We start from the raw sequence: 15,497 nt of genomic DNA on the forward strand, positions 1-15,497 counted from the left end.
GCCGTGCCCAAAGACTGAGCCCCATGCATAGATTGCAAGGTCTCAAGGATTTTTGCCATAGAGACAGACATATTATCTGCAAAAACTGCAAAGTCTGTCCCTGTCACCGGGGCAGGACTTACAAGCGTCTCAGCCTGGGTCGCTACCTCTCCTGACTCCGGCTGGCGAAGCAGCACCGGGTCGGAGCATTGCACACAATGGGGGTCATCGGAGCCTGCTGGTAGATTAGCCCCACATGCAGCACACGCAGTATACACAGCCCTTTTTGCCTTGGCAGCCTTGCGTTTTGAGGATGGCATGTTGCTGCTTCCACAGAGGGATCTGGGATATGCAGCCAGAAGCGACCTCACAGTGCAAGAAATACAATATCTCTATATCCTACACAGTACACCAATACACCGTGGGGCACTAGAGGGACCAGCACAGAAAAATCGCTTACCGCCCGCTTAAAAAGCGGGTGTGTGGTCGCCAGATAGCCCCTAGTCCAGGTCTCCCAGAGCCTTGCGTCCTTCCTCCAGCCAGACTGCATGTAATGGCTGCCGGCGTCTCGAGAGAGGAAGGGGGGCGGGCCCTGGGCGTTCCTGGCTAAGAGCGGGAAGCCTGCTTCCCTCTGTGCCTAGTGTGAGGGCTGGAGCATGTAAATCAGGCTCCAGCCCTCGTCGCTGCTTGCGAACAGCGTCTCTCCCCTACCCTGAATGACAGGGTGGGGGCGGGAACGAATCGGAGCTGCCGGCGTCCTAGGCCCAAAAAGCCGGGGACTAAAGTTATAACCGCCGCCGCCGTAAAAGCGCGGACGGCGGATCCCCGGCGCACCACAAGTCACAGCAGCGCCGCCCGGTCCAGAGGGGGTCGGCGCTGCGTTCCCATACACAAACAATCCCCCAGTAATCTGTAGGGACACTAGCTCCAACGTTGCGGTCCCCGGCGCACTACAACACCCAGCCAGCCCGGAGTGTGTCTGTGCCTGCCGGGGACACAGAGTACCTGTATGATGCAGGGCCTGTCCCTGATCGTACTCCTGCTCCGAATCCATCAGGTTCTAATGGGTCTGTGGATGGAGCCCGGCGTCAGAGCTGAGAGGCCGGCAGGATCCCACTTCCACAGAGCCCTACCAGGGGATGTGGAAGGAAAACAGCATGTCAGGCTCCAGCCCTGTACCAGCAATAGGTACCTCAACCTTACAACACCATCCAGGGGTGAGAAGGGAGCATGCTGGGGACACTATATGTGTCCTCTTTTCTTCCATCCGAAATAGTCAGCAGCTACTGCTGACTAAAATCTGTGGAGCTATGCATGGAATGTCTGACCTCCTTCGCACACAAAGCTAAAACTGGAGAACCCGTGATACCACGGGGGGGGGGGTATAGCCAGAAGGGGAGGGGCCTTGCACTTTTAATGTAGTGCTTTGTGTGGCCTCCAGAGGGCAGTAGCTATACCCCAATCGTCTGGGTCTCCCAATAGAGCGCTGAAGAAAGCATAGGTAACATTCCCAGATCTTAGTCCAGCAGAAAAGGTAAGACAAGACTAAGAATAAGCTTCTTACCTTATGTGCAGCTTTAGCAAAGAGACATGCTCACTTGAGATCCGGATGGTACAGTGCAGCCTGTCCCGGGTTTCAGCATCAAATTCTATTAGCAAAATACACTCTGCCTATGCCATATTATTAAAGGGAATCTGTGACCAGGTTTTTGCCATGTAATCTCAGAGCAGCATATGTAGAGGCAGAGATTCTGACTCCAGCAATGTGTCACTTACTGGTCTGCTTAATGTAGTTTTGGTAAAATCACTGATTAATCGGCAGGAGATTTTCATTATAGGACTACTTTTGATGCTGCAGGTAGTCCAGCATATTCATGAGCTCTGTATAACTGCAGCAGAGAAGACAGCAGTCAGCTCAGAAAGTGACATCGCTGGAATCAGGGTCTCTGTCTCTACATTATGCTGCTCCTAGATGGGGGAGCAAAAACCTGGAGACAGAGTCTCTAAGATTTGTTCTAGGAGTGCTCAGGGAATCATAGCACGGCCTTCTCTGTGTGCTCAGGACTGTTATATTAGCACAAGAGTAGTCTAAATAGTGTAACATGGGAAAAGCTGACTCCAAGCTATGAGCCAATAAGAGTCGTGAACAGAAATGTGAAACTTCCCGCCTATTGATGGCACTTGATCCCCCAGAGTTCAGAAGACGCGAGAGGGGCCGGCGGACGCGACGCGAGAGGGGCCGGCGGACGCGACGCGAGAGGGGCCGGCGGACGCGACGCGAGAGGGGCCGGCGGACGCGACGCGAGAGGGGCCGGCGGACGCGACGCGAGAGGGGCCGGCGGACGCGACGCGAGAGGGGCCGGCGGACGCGACGCGAGAGGGGCCGGCGGACGCGACGCGAGAGGGGCCGGCGGACGCGACGCGAGAGGGGCCGGCGGACGCGACGCGAGAGGGGCCGGCGGACGCGACGCGAGAGGGGCCGGCGGACGCGACGCGAGAGGGGCCGGCGGACGCGACGCGAGAGGGGCCGGCGGACGCGACGCGAGAGGGGCCGGCGGACGCGACGCGAGAGGGGCCGGCGGACGCGACGCGAGAGGGGCCGGCGGACGCGACGTGAGAGGGGCCGGCGGACGCGACGCGAAAGGGGCCGGCGGACGCGACGATGAAAGGGGCCGGTGGACGCGACGATGAAAGGGGCCGGCGGACGCGACGATGAAAGGGGCCGGCGGACGCGACAATGAAAGGACCAAACTCCTACCCTCAAGGCTCATTTTCATAAAAGTGCAGATGGATTTCTATAAAACAGAGGCTTGGACTTCAAAACCAAAGGTACGGACGCAGCTGCCATTAGACGTTTTAAGTAGATGTACTGTAGGTGCTCTGGGGTCTAAAATTCGCAAACAGGTTCCCTTTGAAGTAAGTCTTACCTTGCATATTAATGATATGGGTTCCTGTGTGCATCACCATGCCCTGCTGATAGGCCGCAGACGTCAACGTGGTGAGGTCACTGCACGAAAAAGAACAAGTCTGAGCGCAAACCCTGCCAGGACCCCCAGAGACCCCCAACCTACTGCAAGCAACCCATAACAGCCTGGTGTAACAATCCCCAACACTGGAAGAAAGGCCGTCAAGCTGAGTAGACAGGACACAATGTCACAGCGTGCGGCCCAAACACGGACCTCTGCTCCTTCCTCCTCCTCTTCTCCTCCTCATGAAGAACCTTCTTCAGCTGGAGGAACAGTTGGTGCTTTTCTTCCTGCAGCTTATTCAACTTATCCTGCAGCTTCATAATCTGAGGAGATACGAGGACGACAAAAATGTCACAAGGTACAAAGTAAAGACCAGCCAAACTCACAACAAACGATTAACCGAAGCAGGACACGAGAAGAATTGTAAAAAATGATGACCCTGTGACCGGTACAAGAAGACGACACCGTCACAACGGGGTATGTGCATGATATAGAGGAGACTCCGGAGACACCGTCACAACGGGGTATGTGCATGATATAGAGGAGACTCCGGAGACACCGTCACAACGAGGTATGTGCATGATATAGAGGAGACTCCGGAGACACCGTCACAACGAGGTATGTGCAATACATATAGAGGAGACTCCGGAGACACCGTCACAACGGGGTATGTGCATGATATAGAGGAGACTCCGGAGACACCGTCACAACGGGGTATGTGCACGATATAGAGGAGACTCCGGAGACACCGTCACAACGGGGTATGTGCACGATATAGAGGAGACTCCAGAGACACCGTCACAACGGGGTATGTGCATGATATAGAGGAGACTCCGGAGACACCGTCACAACGAGGTATGTGCAATACATATAGAGGAGACTCCGGAGACACCGTCACAACGGGGTATGTGCATGATATAGAGGAGACTCCGGAGACACCGTCACAACGGGGTATGTGCATGATATAGAGGAGACTCCGGAGACACCGTCACAACGGGGTATGTGCATGATATAGAGGAGACTCCGGAGACACCGTCACAACGGGGTATGTGCATGATATAGAGGAGACTCCGGAGACACCGTCACAACGGGGTATGTGCACGATATAGAGGAGACTCCGGAGACACCGTCACAACGAGGTATGTGCACGATATAGAGGAGACTCCGGAGACACCGTCACAACGGGGTATGTGCATGATATAGAGGAGACTCCAGAGACACCGTCACAACGGGGTATGTGCACGATATAGAGGAGACTCCAGAGACACCGTCACAACGGGGTATGTGCACGATATAGAGGAGACTCCAGAGACACCGTCACAACGGGGTATGTGCATGATATAGAGGAGACTCCGGAGACACCGTCACAACGAGGTATGTGCATGATATAGAGGAGACTCCGGAGACACCGTCACAACGGGGTATGTGCATGATATAGAGGAGACTCCGGAGACACCGTCACAACGGGGTATGTGCACGATATAGAGGAGACTCCGGAGACACCGTCACAACGGGGTATGTGCACGATATAGAGGAGACTCCGGAGACACCGTCACAACGGGGTATGTGCATGATATAGAGGAGACTCCGGAGACACCGTCACAACGGGGTATGTGCATGATATAGAGGAGACTCCGGAGACACCGTCACAACGGGGTATGTGCATGATATAGAGGAGACTCCGGAGACACCGTCACAACGGGGTATGTGCATGATATAGAGGAGACTCCGGAGACACCGTCACAACGGGGTATGTGCATGATATAGAGGAGACTCCGGAGACACCATCACAACGGGGTATGTGCATGATATAGAGGAGACTCCGGAGACACCGTCACAACGGGGTATGTGCACGATATAGAGGAGACTCCGGAGACACCGTCACAACGAGGTATGTGCATGATATAGAGGAGACTCCGGAGACACCGTCACAACGAGGTATGTGCAATACATATAGAGGAGGCTCCGGAGACACCGTCACAACGAGGTATGTGCATGATATAGAGGAGACTCCGGAGACACCGTCACAACGGGGTATGTGCATGATATAGAGGAGACTCCGGAGACACCGTCACAACGGGGTATGTGCATGATATAGAGGAGACTCCGGAGACACCGTCACAACGGGGTATGTGCATGATATAGAGGAGACTCCGGAGACACCATCACAACGGGGTATGTGCATGATATAGAGGAGACTCCGGAGACACCGTCACAACGGGGTATGTGCACGATATAGAGGAGACTCCGGAGACACCGTCACAACGAGGTATGTGCATGATATAGAGGAGACTCCGGAGACACCGTCACAACGAGGTATGTGCAATACATATAGAGGAGGCTCCGGAGACACCGTCACAACGAGGTATGTGCATGATATAGAGGAGACTCCGGAGACACCGTCACAACGGGGTATGTGCACGATATAGAGGAGACTCCGGAGACACAGTCACAACGAGGTATGTGCACGATATAGAGGAGACTCCGGAGACACCGTCACAACGGGGTATGTGCATGATATAGAGGAGACTCCGGAGACACCGTCACAACGGGGTATGTGCACGATATAGAGGAGACTCCGGAGACACCGTCACAACGGGGTATGTGCATGATATAGAGGAGACTCCGGAGACACCGTCACAACGGGGTATGTGCATGATATAGAGGAGACTCGGAGACACCGTCACAACGGGGTATGTGCATGATATAGAGGAGACTCCGGAGACACCGTCACAACGGGGTATGTGCACGATATAGAGGAGACACCGTCACAACGGGGTATGTGCACGATATAGAGGAGACTCCGGAGACACAGTCACAACGGGGTATGTGCATGATATAGAGGAGACTCCGGAGACACAGTCACAACGGGGTATGTGCACGATATAGAGGAGACTCCGGAGACACAGTCCAACGGGGTATGTGCACGATATAGAGGAGACTCCGGAGACACCGTCACAACGGGGTATGTGCATGATATAGAGGAGACTCCGGAGACACCGTCACAACGGGGTATGTGCATGATATAGAGGAGACTCCGAGACACAGTCACAACGAGGTATGTGCATGATATAGAGGAGACACAGTCACAACGGGGTATGTGCACGATATAGAGGAGACTCCGGAGACACCGTCACAACGGGGTATGTGCATGATATAGAGGGAGACTCCGGAGACACAGTCACAACGAGGTATGTGCATGATATAGAGGAGACTCCGGAGACAGCGTCACAACGGGGTATGTGCATGATATAGAGGAGACTCCGGAGACACCGTCACAATGGGGTATGTGCATGATATAGAGGAGACTCCGGAGGACACCGTCACAACGGGGTATGTGCACGATATAGAGGAGACACCGGAGACACCGTCACAACGGGGTATGTGCACGATATAGAGGAGACTCCGGAGACACCGTCACAACGGGGTATGTGCACGATATAGAGGAGACTCCGGAGACACCGTCACAACGAGGTATGTGCACGATATAGAGGAGACTCCGGAGACACCGTCACAACGGGGTATGTGCATGATATAGAGGAGACTCCGGAGACACCGTCACAACGGGGTATGTGCATGATATAGAGGAGACTCCGGAGACACCGTCACAACGGGGTATGTACATGATATAGAGGAGACTCCGGAGACACCGTCACAACGGGGTATGTGCATGATATAGAGGAGACTCCGGAGACACCGTCACAACGGGGTATGTGCAATAGATATAGAGGAGACTCCGGAGACACCGTCACAACGGGGTATGTGCATGATATAGAGGAGACTCCGGAGACACCGTCACAACGGGGTATGTGCATGATATAGAGGAGACACCGGAGACACCGTCACAAGGAGGTATGTGCACGATATAGAGGAGACTCCGGAGACACCGTCACAACGAGGTATGTGCATGATATAGAGGAGACACCGGAGACACCGTCACAACGGGGTATGTGCAATAGATATAGAGGAGACTCCGGAGACACCGTCACAACGGGGTATGTGCATGATAATAGAGGAGACTCCGGAGACACCGTCACAACGGGGTATGTGCATGATATAGAGGAGACTCCGGAGACACCGTCACAACGGGGTATGTGCATGATATAGAGGAGACACCGGAGACACCGTCACAACGGGGTATGTGCATGATATAGAGGAGACACCGAGACACCGTCACAACGGGGTATGTGCATGATATAGAGGAGGCTCCGGAGACACCGTCACAACGGGGTATGTGCATGATATAGAGGAGACTCCGGAGACACCGTCACAACGGGGTATGTGCACGATATAGAGGAGACTCCGGAGACACCGTCACAACGGGGTATGTGCATGATATAGAGGAGACTCCGGAGACACCGTCACAACGGGGTATGTGCATTACAGTGTCTTGCGAAAGTATTCAGCCCCTTGAATTTTTCAACCTTTTCCCACATTTCAGGCTTCAAACAAAGATAAAATGTTAATGTTCTGGAGAAGAATCTACAACAAGTGACACAATTGTGAAGAGGAAGGAAATTTATTGCTTATTTAAACTTTTGTAAAAAATAAATAACTGTAAATTGGGGCGTGCAATATTATTCACCCCCTTTACTGTCAGTGCAGAAACTCCCTCTAGAAGGTGATTGAGGGTCTCTGAATGATCCAATGTTGTCCTAAATGACTGATGATGATAAATATAAGCCCCTGTGTGTAACAAAATCTCCGTATAAATGCCCCTGCTCTGTGATAGGCTCATGTTCTGTATAAAGCGCTGATAGCATCATTAAGACCAAGGAACACAACAGGCAGGTCCAGGATACTGTTGTGGAGAAGTTTAAAGCTGGATTTGGTTACAAACAGATTTCCAAAACTTTACACATCCCAAGAAGCCCTGTGCAAGCGATCATATTGTAATGGAAGGAGCATCATACCCCTGCAAATCTACCAAGACCCCGGCCGTCCATCCAAACTATCACCTCACACAAGGAGAAGACTGATCAGAGACGCAGCCAAGAGGCCCATGATCCCTCTGGATGATCTGCAGAGATCTACAGCTGAGGTGGGAGAGTCTGTCCATAGCACAACAATCAGTCTACACTGCACAAATCTGGCCTTTATGGAAGAGCGGCAAGAAGAAAGCCATTTCTCATCATCAGTCATTTACCCACAACATTGCATCATGCACAGATCCTCAATCACCTTCTGGAGGGAGTTTCTGCACTGACAGTAAAGGGGATGAATAATATTGCACGCACCAATTTACAGTTATTTATTTATAAAAGTGTAAAATAAGCAATAAATCTACTTCCTCTTCACAATTGTGTCACTTGTTGTAGATTCTTCTCCAGAACATTAACATTTTATCTTTATGTTTAAAGCCTGAAATGTGGGAAAAGGGTGAAGAATTCAAGGGGTTGAATACTTTCACAAGGCTCTGTATATAGAGAAGACTCCGGAGACACCGTCACAATGGTGTATGTGCATTATATATATGTACACACACACAGTATATAAATATGTAAAAGACTCCAGAGACAACATTGAACCGTCGTATCTATCTCAGTGTCTAGAGAAAGACATAGCTCCCCCCTCTGGGCCGGCACTCACCTGCTCCCCCCCCCGGGGCCGGCACTCACCCGCTCCCCCCCCCCAGGGCCGGCACTCACCCGCTCCCCCCCCCCCGGGGCCGGCACTCACCTGCTCCCCCCCCCCCCCCGGGCCGGCACTCACCTGCTCCCCCCCCCGGGGCCGGCACTCACCCGCTCCCCCCCCCCCCCGGGGCCGGCACTCACCCGCTCCCCCCCCCCCCCGGGGCCGGCACTCACCCGCTCCCCCCCCCCCCCCGGGGCCGGCACTCACCCGCTCCCCCCCTGGCCGGCACTCACCCCGCTCCCCCCCCCCCCGGGGCCGGCACTCACCCGCTCCCCCCCCCCCCTGGGCCGGCACTCACCTGCTCCCCCCCCCCCCCCCGGGGCCGGCACTCACCTGCTCCCCCCCCCCCCCCGGGGCCGGCACTCACCTGCTCCCCCCCCCCCCCCGGGGCCGGCACTCACCTGCTCCCCCCCCCCCCGGGGCCGGCACTCACCTGCTCCCCCCCCCCCGGGGCCGGCACTCACCTGCTCCCCCCCGGGGCCGGCACTCACCCCGCTCCCCCCCCCCCCGGGGCCGGCACTCACCCGCTCCCCCCCCCCCCCGGGGCCGCACTCACCCGCTCCCCCCCCCCCACCCGGGGCCGGCACTCACCTGCTCCCCCCCCCCCCGGGGCCGGCACTCACCTGCTCCCCCCCCCCCCCGGGGCCGGCACTCACCTGCTCCCCCCCCCCCCGGGGCCGGCACTCACCTGCTCCCCCCCCCGGGGCCGGCACTCACCTGCTCCCCCCCCGGGGCCGGCACTCACCCGCTCCCCCCCCCCCCGGGGCCGGCACTCACCCGCTCCCCCCCCCCCCCCCCGGGGCCGGCACTCACCTGCTCCCCCCCCCCCCCGGGGCCGGCACTCACCCGCTCCCCCCCCCCCCGGGGCCGGCACTCACCCGCTCCCCCCCCCCCCCCCCCCCGGGGCCGGCACTCACCCGCTTCCCCCCCCCCCTGGGCCGGCACTCACCCGCTCCCCCCCCCCCGGGCCGGCACTCACCCGCTCCCCCCCCCCCCGGGGCCGCCGGCACTCACCTGCTCCCCCCCTGGGGCCGCCGGCACTCACCTGCTCCCCCCCCCCCCCCGGGGCCGGCACTCACCTGCTCCCCCCCAGGGCCGGCACTCACCTGCTCCCCCCCCCCCTGGGCCGGCACTCACCTGCTCCCCCCCCCCCGGGCCGGCACTCACCTGCTCCCCCCCCCCGGCCGGCACTCACCTGCTCCCCCCCCCCGGGCCGGCACTCACCTGCTCCCCCCCCCCCCGGGCCGGCACTCACCTGCTCCCCCCCCCCTGGGCCGGCACTCACCTGCTCCCCCCCCCCTGGGCCGGCACTCACCTGCTCCCCCCCCCCCTGGCCGCACTCACCTGCTCCCCCCCCCCCCTGGGCCGGCACTCACCTGCTCCCCCCCCCCTGGGCCGGCACTCACCTGCTCCCCCCCCTGGGCCGGCACTCACCTGCTCCCCCTCCTGGGCCGGCACTCACCTGCTCCCCCTCCTGGGCCGGCACTCACCTGCTCCCCCTCCTGGGCCGGCACTCACCTGCTCCCCCTCCTGGGCCGGCACTCACCTGCTCCCCCTCCTGGGCCGGCACTCACCTGCTCCCCCCCCCTGGGCCGGCACTCACCTGCTCCCCCCCCCCCTGGGCCGGCACTCACCTGCTCCCCCCCCCCCCTGGGCCGGCACTCACCTGCTCCCCCCCCCTGGGCCGGCACTCACCTGCTCCCCCCCCCCTGGGCCGGCACTCACCTGCTCCCCCCCCCCCTGGGCCGGCACTCACCTGCTCCCCCCCCCCCTGGGCCGGCACTCACCTGCTCCCCCCTCCTGGGCCGGCACTCACCTGCTCCCCCTCCTGGGCCGGCACTCACCTGCTCCCCCTCCTGGGCCGGCACTCACCTGCTCCCCCTCCTGGGCCGGCACTCACCTGCTCCCCCTCCTGGGCCGGCACTCACCTGCTCCCCCCCTGGGCCGGCAACTCACCTGCTCCCCCCCCTGGGCCGGCACTCACCTGCTCCCCCCCCGGGGCCGGCACTCACCTGCTCCCCCCCCGGGGCCGGCACTCACCTGCTCCCCCCCCCCCCGGGGCCGGCACTCACCTGCTCCCCCCCCCCCCCCTGGGCCGGCACTCACCTGCTCCCCCCCCCCCCCCCCTGGGCCGGCACTCACCTGCTCCCCCCCCCCCCCCCTGGGCCGGCACTCACCTGCTCCCCCCCCCTGGGCCGGCACTCACCTGCTCCCCCCCCCTGGGCCGGCACTCACCTGCTCCCCCCCTGGGCCGGCACTCACCTGCTCCCCCTCTCTGGGCCGGCACTCACCTGCTCCCTCTGGGCCGGCACTCACCTGCTCCCCCCCCCTGGGCCGGCACTCACCTGCTCCCCCCTCCTGGGCCGGCACTCACCTGCTCCCCCTCCTGGGCCGGCACTCACCTGCTCCCCCTCCTGGGCCGCACTCACCTGCTCCCCCCCCTGGGCCGGCACTCACCTGCTCCCGGGTCTCCTCCAGGGACATCCTCTCCCTCCATCTCCTTCTTGCGGCGTCTCTCTTGCTCGTCGCGCAGCTTCTGCTCCATCATCTTATCCACCTCTTCCTCCTCTGTGGATTATCACAGACGCTGGTCACAGCAGGCACCAGAACCCCCCAGATCTGCGTCACCGCCCCCACCACGTACCTTGTCTCTTGCGCTCCGCTCCATCATCACATGTTTGTGGAGGGCTCGCGCCATCGTGTTGGACAGCTTGGGTCGTTCTAATAGGGCCGGCATAGTGGGGTCACAGCGAAGACTGCAAGACAAGGAGAGAGACATAAAGGGGTGCACAACAAGGGGAAAGGCTGACGCTGGGGCAGGAGTACTACATCGAGGGGTTCGGCTGCAGCGGGATCCAATATCGGGGGCTCAGTGTCCTATAACCAGGGGTTGGGGAGGAGCAGGCTGCTACATCGGGGGCTCCTCTCTAGGGGGGCTCCTATCTTGGGTACTCGGGGCTCCTGTATCAGGGGCGCCTATGTTGGGAACTCGGGGCTCCTGTATCGGGGGCTCCTCTCTTGGGTACTCGGGGCTCCTGTATCGGGAGCTCCTATGTCGGGGGCTCCTGTATCGGCGGGGGGCTCCTGTATCGGGGCTCCTCTCTGGGATACTGGGGGCTCCTGTATCGGGGCTCCTGTACCGGGGGCTCCTGTATCGGGGCTCCTGTAACGGGGGCTCCTCTGTCGGGAACTCGAAGCTCCTGTAACGGGGGTTCCTTACTCGGGGGCTCCTATGTTGGGAACTCGGGGCTCCTCTCTCGGGAACTTGGGGCTTCTGTATCGGGGGCTCCTCTCTTGGGTACTCGGGGCTCCTGTATCGGGAGCTCCTATGTCGGGGGCTCCTGTATCGGGGCTCCTGTACCGAAGGCTCCTTACTCGGGGCTCCTGTAACGGGGGGGCTCCTGTATCGGGGCTCCTCTCTGGATACTGGGGGCTCCTTACTCGGGGCTCCTGTACCGAAGGCTCTTTACTCGGGGCTCCTCTCTCGGGGGGTTCCTATGTCAGGAACTCGGGGCTCCTGTAACGGGGGCTCCTCTCTCGGGGGGTTCCTATGTCAGGAACTCGGGGCTCCTGTAACGGGGGTTCCTCTCTCGGGGGCTCCTATGTTGGGAACTCGGGGCTCCTCTCTCGGGAACTCGGGGCTTCTGTATCGGGGGTTCCTATGTTGGGAACTCGGGGCTCCTTTATCGGGGGCTCCTCTCTCGGGTACTGGGGGCTCCTTTATCGGGGGCTCCTCTCTCGGGTACTGGGGGCTCCTGTATCGGGGGCTCCTCTCTCGGGTACTGGGGGCTCCTGTATCGGGAGCTCCTCACTCTGGTACTTGGGGCTCCTGTACCGAAGGTTCCTTACTCGGGGCTCCTGTAACGGGGGGATCCTATGTCGGGAACTCGGGGCTCCTGTATCGGGGGCTCCTCTCTTGGGTACTGGGGGCTCCTGTATCGGGAGCTCCTCTCTCGGGTACTTGGGGCTCCTGTATCGGGAGCTCCTCTCTCGGGTACTTGGGGCTCCTGTACCGAAGGCTCCTTACTCGGGGCTCCTGTAACGGGGGCTCCTCTCTCGGGGGGTTCCTATGTCGGAAACTCGGGGCTCCTGTATCGGGAGCTCCACTCTCGGGGGGCTCCTATGTTGGGAACTCGGGGCTCCTGTATCGGGGGCTCCTCTCTCGGGTACTCAGGGCTCCTGTATCGGGGGCTCCTCTCTGGGGGGGCTCCTATGTCAGGAACTCTGGGCTCCTCTCTAGGGGGGCTCCTCTCTTGGGTACTCGGGGCTCCTGTATCGGGGGCTCCTATGTTGGGAACTCGGGGCTCCTCTCTCAGGAACTCGGGCTCCTGTATCGGGGGCTCCTCTCTCGGGAACTCGGGGCTCCTGTATCGGGGGCTCCTCTCTCGGGTACTCGGGGCTCCTGTATCGGGGGCTCCTCTCTCGGGTACTCGGGGCTCCTGTATCGGGGGCTCCTCTCTCGGGTACTCGGGGTCCTGTATCGGGGGCTCCTATGTTCGGAACTCGGGGCTCCTGTATCGGGGGCTCCTCTCTCGGGTACTCGGGGCTCCTGTACCAAAGGCTCCTTACTCGGGGCTCCTGTAACGGGGCTCCTCTCTCGGGGGGTTCCTATGTCGGGAACTCGGGGCTCCTGTAACGGGGGTTCCTCTCTCGGGGGGCTCCTATGTTGAGAACTAAGGGCTCCTGTATCGGGGGGGCTCCTGTATCGGGGGGGGCTCCTCTCTCGGGTACTCGGGGCTCCTGTATCGGGGGCTCCTCTCTCGGGGGGCTCCTGTATCGGAGGCTCCTGTCTCGGGGGGGCTCCTGTATCGGAGGCTCCTGTATCGGGGTACTCGGGGCTCCTGTATCGGGGGGGGGCTCCTCTCTCGGGGGGGCTCCTGTATCGGAGGCTCCTGTCTCGGGGGGGCTCCTGTATCGGGGGCTCCTCTCTCGGGGGGGCTCCTGTATCGGAGGCTCCTGTCTCGGGGGGGCTCCTGTATCGGGGGGGCTCCTGTATCGGGGGCTCCTCTCTCGCGGCCTCACATGTCCGGGGCAGGACCCACCTCAGCTGGCGGCTGTCGGGGCTCACACACCGTGTCTCGGTGCCCGGCTCGGGGCGCTGCTGGGCGGCAGGAGGAGGGTAAAGCGGCCCTCTTCCGGTTTCTTGCACCTCCTTCAGGACACTTCCTGCGACGCCAGGATGGCGTGACGTCACTTCTGCCAACCATTCGCAAAAAAAAGAGCAATTTCCAGCTTGGTCCTTTCCGCCAACCAGGCCATACATCCGGCGGCCGCTGTCAGACTCGTCTCCTTGGTGACATCGTAAAGCGCCCGGGCAGGTGCCGTAAAGCGGGGACTATGGCGGAGCTGCACCCCCGCACCGGCAAGCTGGTCATCCTCAGCAACGGCAACCGGACGGCGACCCGGAAACAGCCGGCCCAGGAATTCAACCAGGGCCTGGTGCTGAGCTGCCGGCCGCTGGCGCCGGGGGAGGTGTTCACTGTCCGCCTGGATCGCAAGGTGCGTCCCCCCGAGCGACCCCCTCACCCCCTCCTCACTACCCCCGAGCGTGCGACCCCCCTCACCCCCTCCTCTCTACCCCGAGCGACCCCCTCACCCCCTCCTCACTACCCCCGAGCGACCCCCCTCACTACCTCCTCTCTACCCCGAGCGTGCGACCCCCTCACCCCTCCTCACTACCCCCGAGCGTGCGACCCCCTCACCCCCTCCTCTCTACCCCGAGCGTGCGACCCCCTCACCCCCTCCTCTCTACCCCCGAGCGTGCGACCCCCTCACCCCCTCCTCTCTACCCCCGAGCGTGCGACCCCCTCACCCCATCCTCACTACCCCCGAGCATGCGACCCCCCTCACCCCCTCCTCTCTACCCCGAGCGTGCGACCCCCTCACCCCCTCCTCACTACCCCCGAGCGTGCGACCCCCCTCACTACCTCCTCTCTACCCCCGAGCGTGCGACCCCCTCACCCCCTCCTCTCTACCCCCGAGCGTGCGACCCCCCTCACCCCCTCCTCTCTACCCCCGAGCGTGCGACCCCCTCCTCTCTACCCCCGAGCGTGCGACCCCCTCACCCCCTCCTCTCTACCCCCGAGCGTGCGACCCCCTCCTCTCTACCCCCGAGCGTGCGACCCCCTCCTCTCTACCCCCGAGCGTGCGACCCCTCACCCCCCTCCTCTCTACCCCCGAGCGTGCGACCCCCTCCTCTCTACCCCCGAGCGTGCGACCCCCTCCTCTCTACCCCCGAGCGTGCGACCCCCCTCCTCTCTACCCCCGAGCGTGCGACCCCTTCACCCCCTCCTCTCTACCCCCGAGCGTGCGACCCCCTCACCCCTCCTCTCTACCCCGAGCGTGCGACCCCCTCACCCCCTCCTCACTACCCCCGAGCGTGCGACCCCCTCACCCCCTCCTCTCTACCCCGAGCGTGCGACCCCCTCACCCCCTCCTCTCTACCCCCGAGCATGCGACCCCTCACCCCCTCCTCTCTACCCCCGAGCATGCGACCCCCTCACTACCCCCGAGCGTGCGACCCCCTCACCCCCTCCTCTCTACCCCCGAGCGTGCGACCCCCTCACCCCTCCTCTCTACCCCGAGCATGGACCCCTCACCCCCTCCTCTCTAACCCCCGAGCATGCGACCCCCTCACTACCCCCGAGCGTGCGACCCCCCTCACCCCCTCCTCTCTACCCCCGAGCGTGCGACCCCCTCACCCCCTCCTCACTACCCCCCGAGCGTGCGACCCCCCTCACCCCTCCTCACTACCCCCGAGCGTGCGACCCCCTCACCCCCTCTCTCTACCCCCGAGCGTGCGACCCCTCACCCCTCCTCTCTACCCCGAGCGTGCGACCCCCTCACCCCCTCCTCTCTACCCCCGAGCATGCGACCCCCTCACCCCCTCCTCTCTACCCCCGAGCATGCGACCCC

General features: G+C 61.2%; 1 long non-coding RNA gene across 1 annotated transcript; it reads right to left on the reverse strand.

The window, feature by feature from the left end:
- Positions 1-2,904: 2,904 nt before the first annotated feature.
- Positions 2,905-13,828, reverse strand: LOC142268115 (uncharacterized). Its single transcript, XR_012733890.1, has 5 exons — positions 13,625-13,828; positions 11,227-11,338; positions 11,040-11,150; positions 3,159-3,271; positions 2,905-2,986 (listed from the first exon to the last, which is right to left on the reverse strand). It is a non-coding gene; the product is annotated as an uncharacterized LOC142268115 (long non-coding RNA).
- Positions 13,829-15,497: the final 1,669 nt, after the last annotated feature.

The sequence above is a fragment of the Anomaloglossus baeobatrachus genome, unplaced genomic scaffold (genome assembly GCF_048569485.1).
Source record: "Anomaloglossus baeobatrachus isolate aAnoBae1 unplaced genomic scaffold, aAnoBae1.hap1 Scaffold_2991, whole genome shotgun sequence".
NCBI classification, from domain to species: Eukaryota; Metazoa; Chordata; class Amphibia; order Anura; family Aromobatidae; genus Anomaloglossus; species Anomaloglossus baeobatrachus.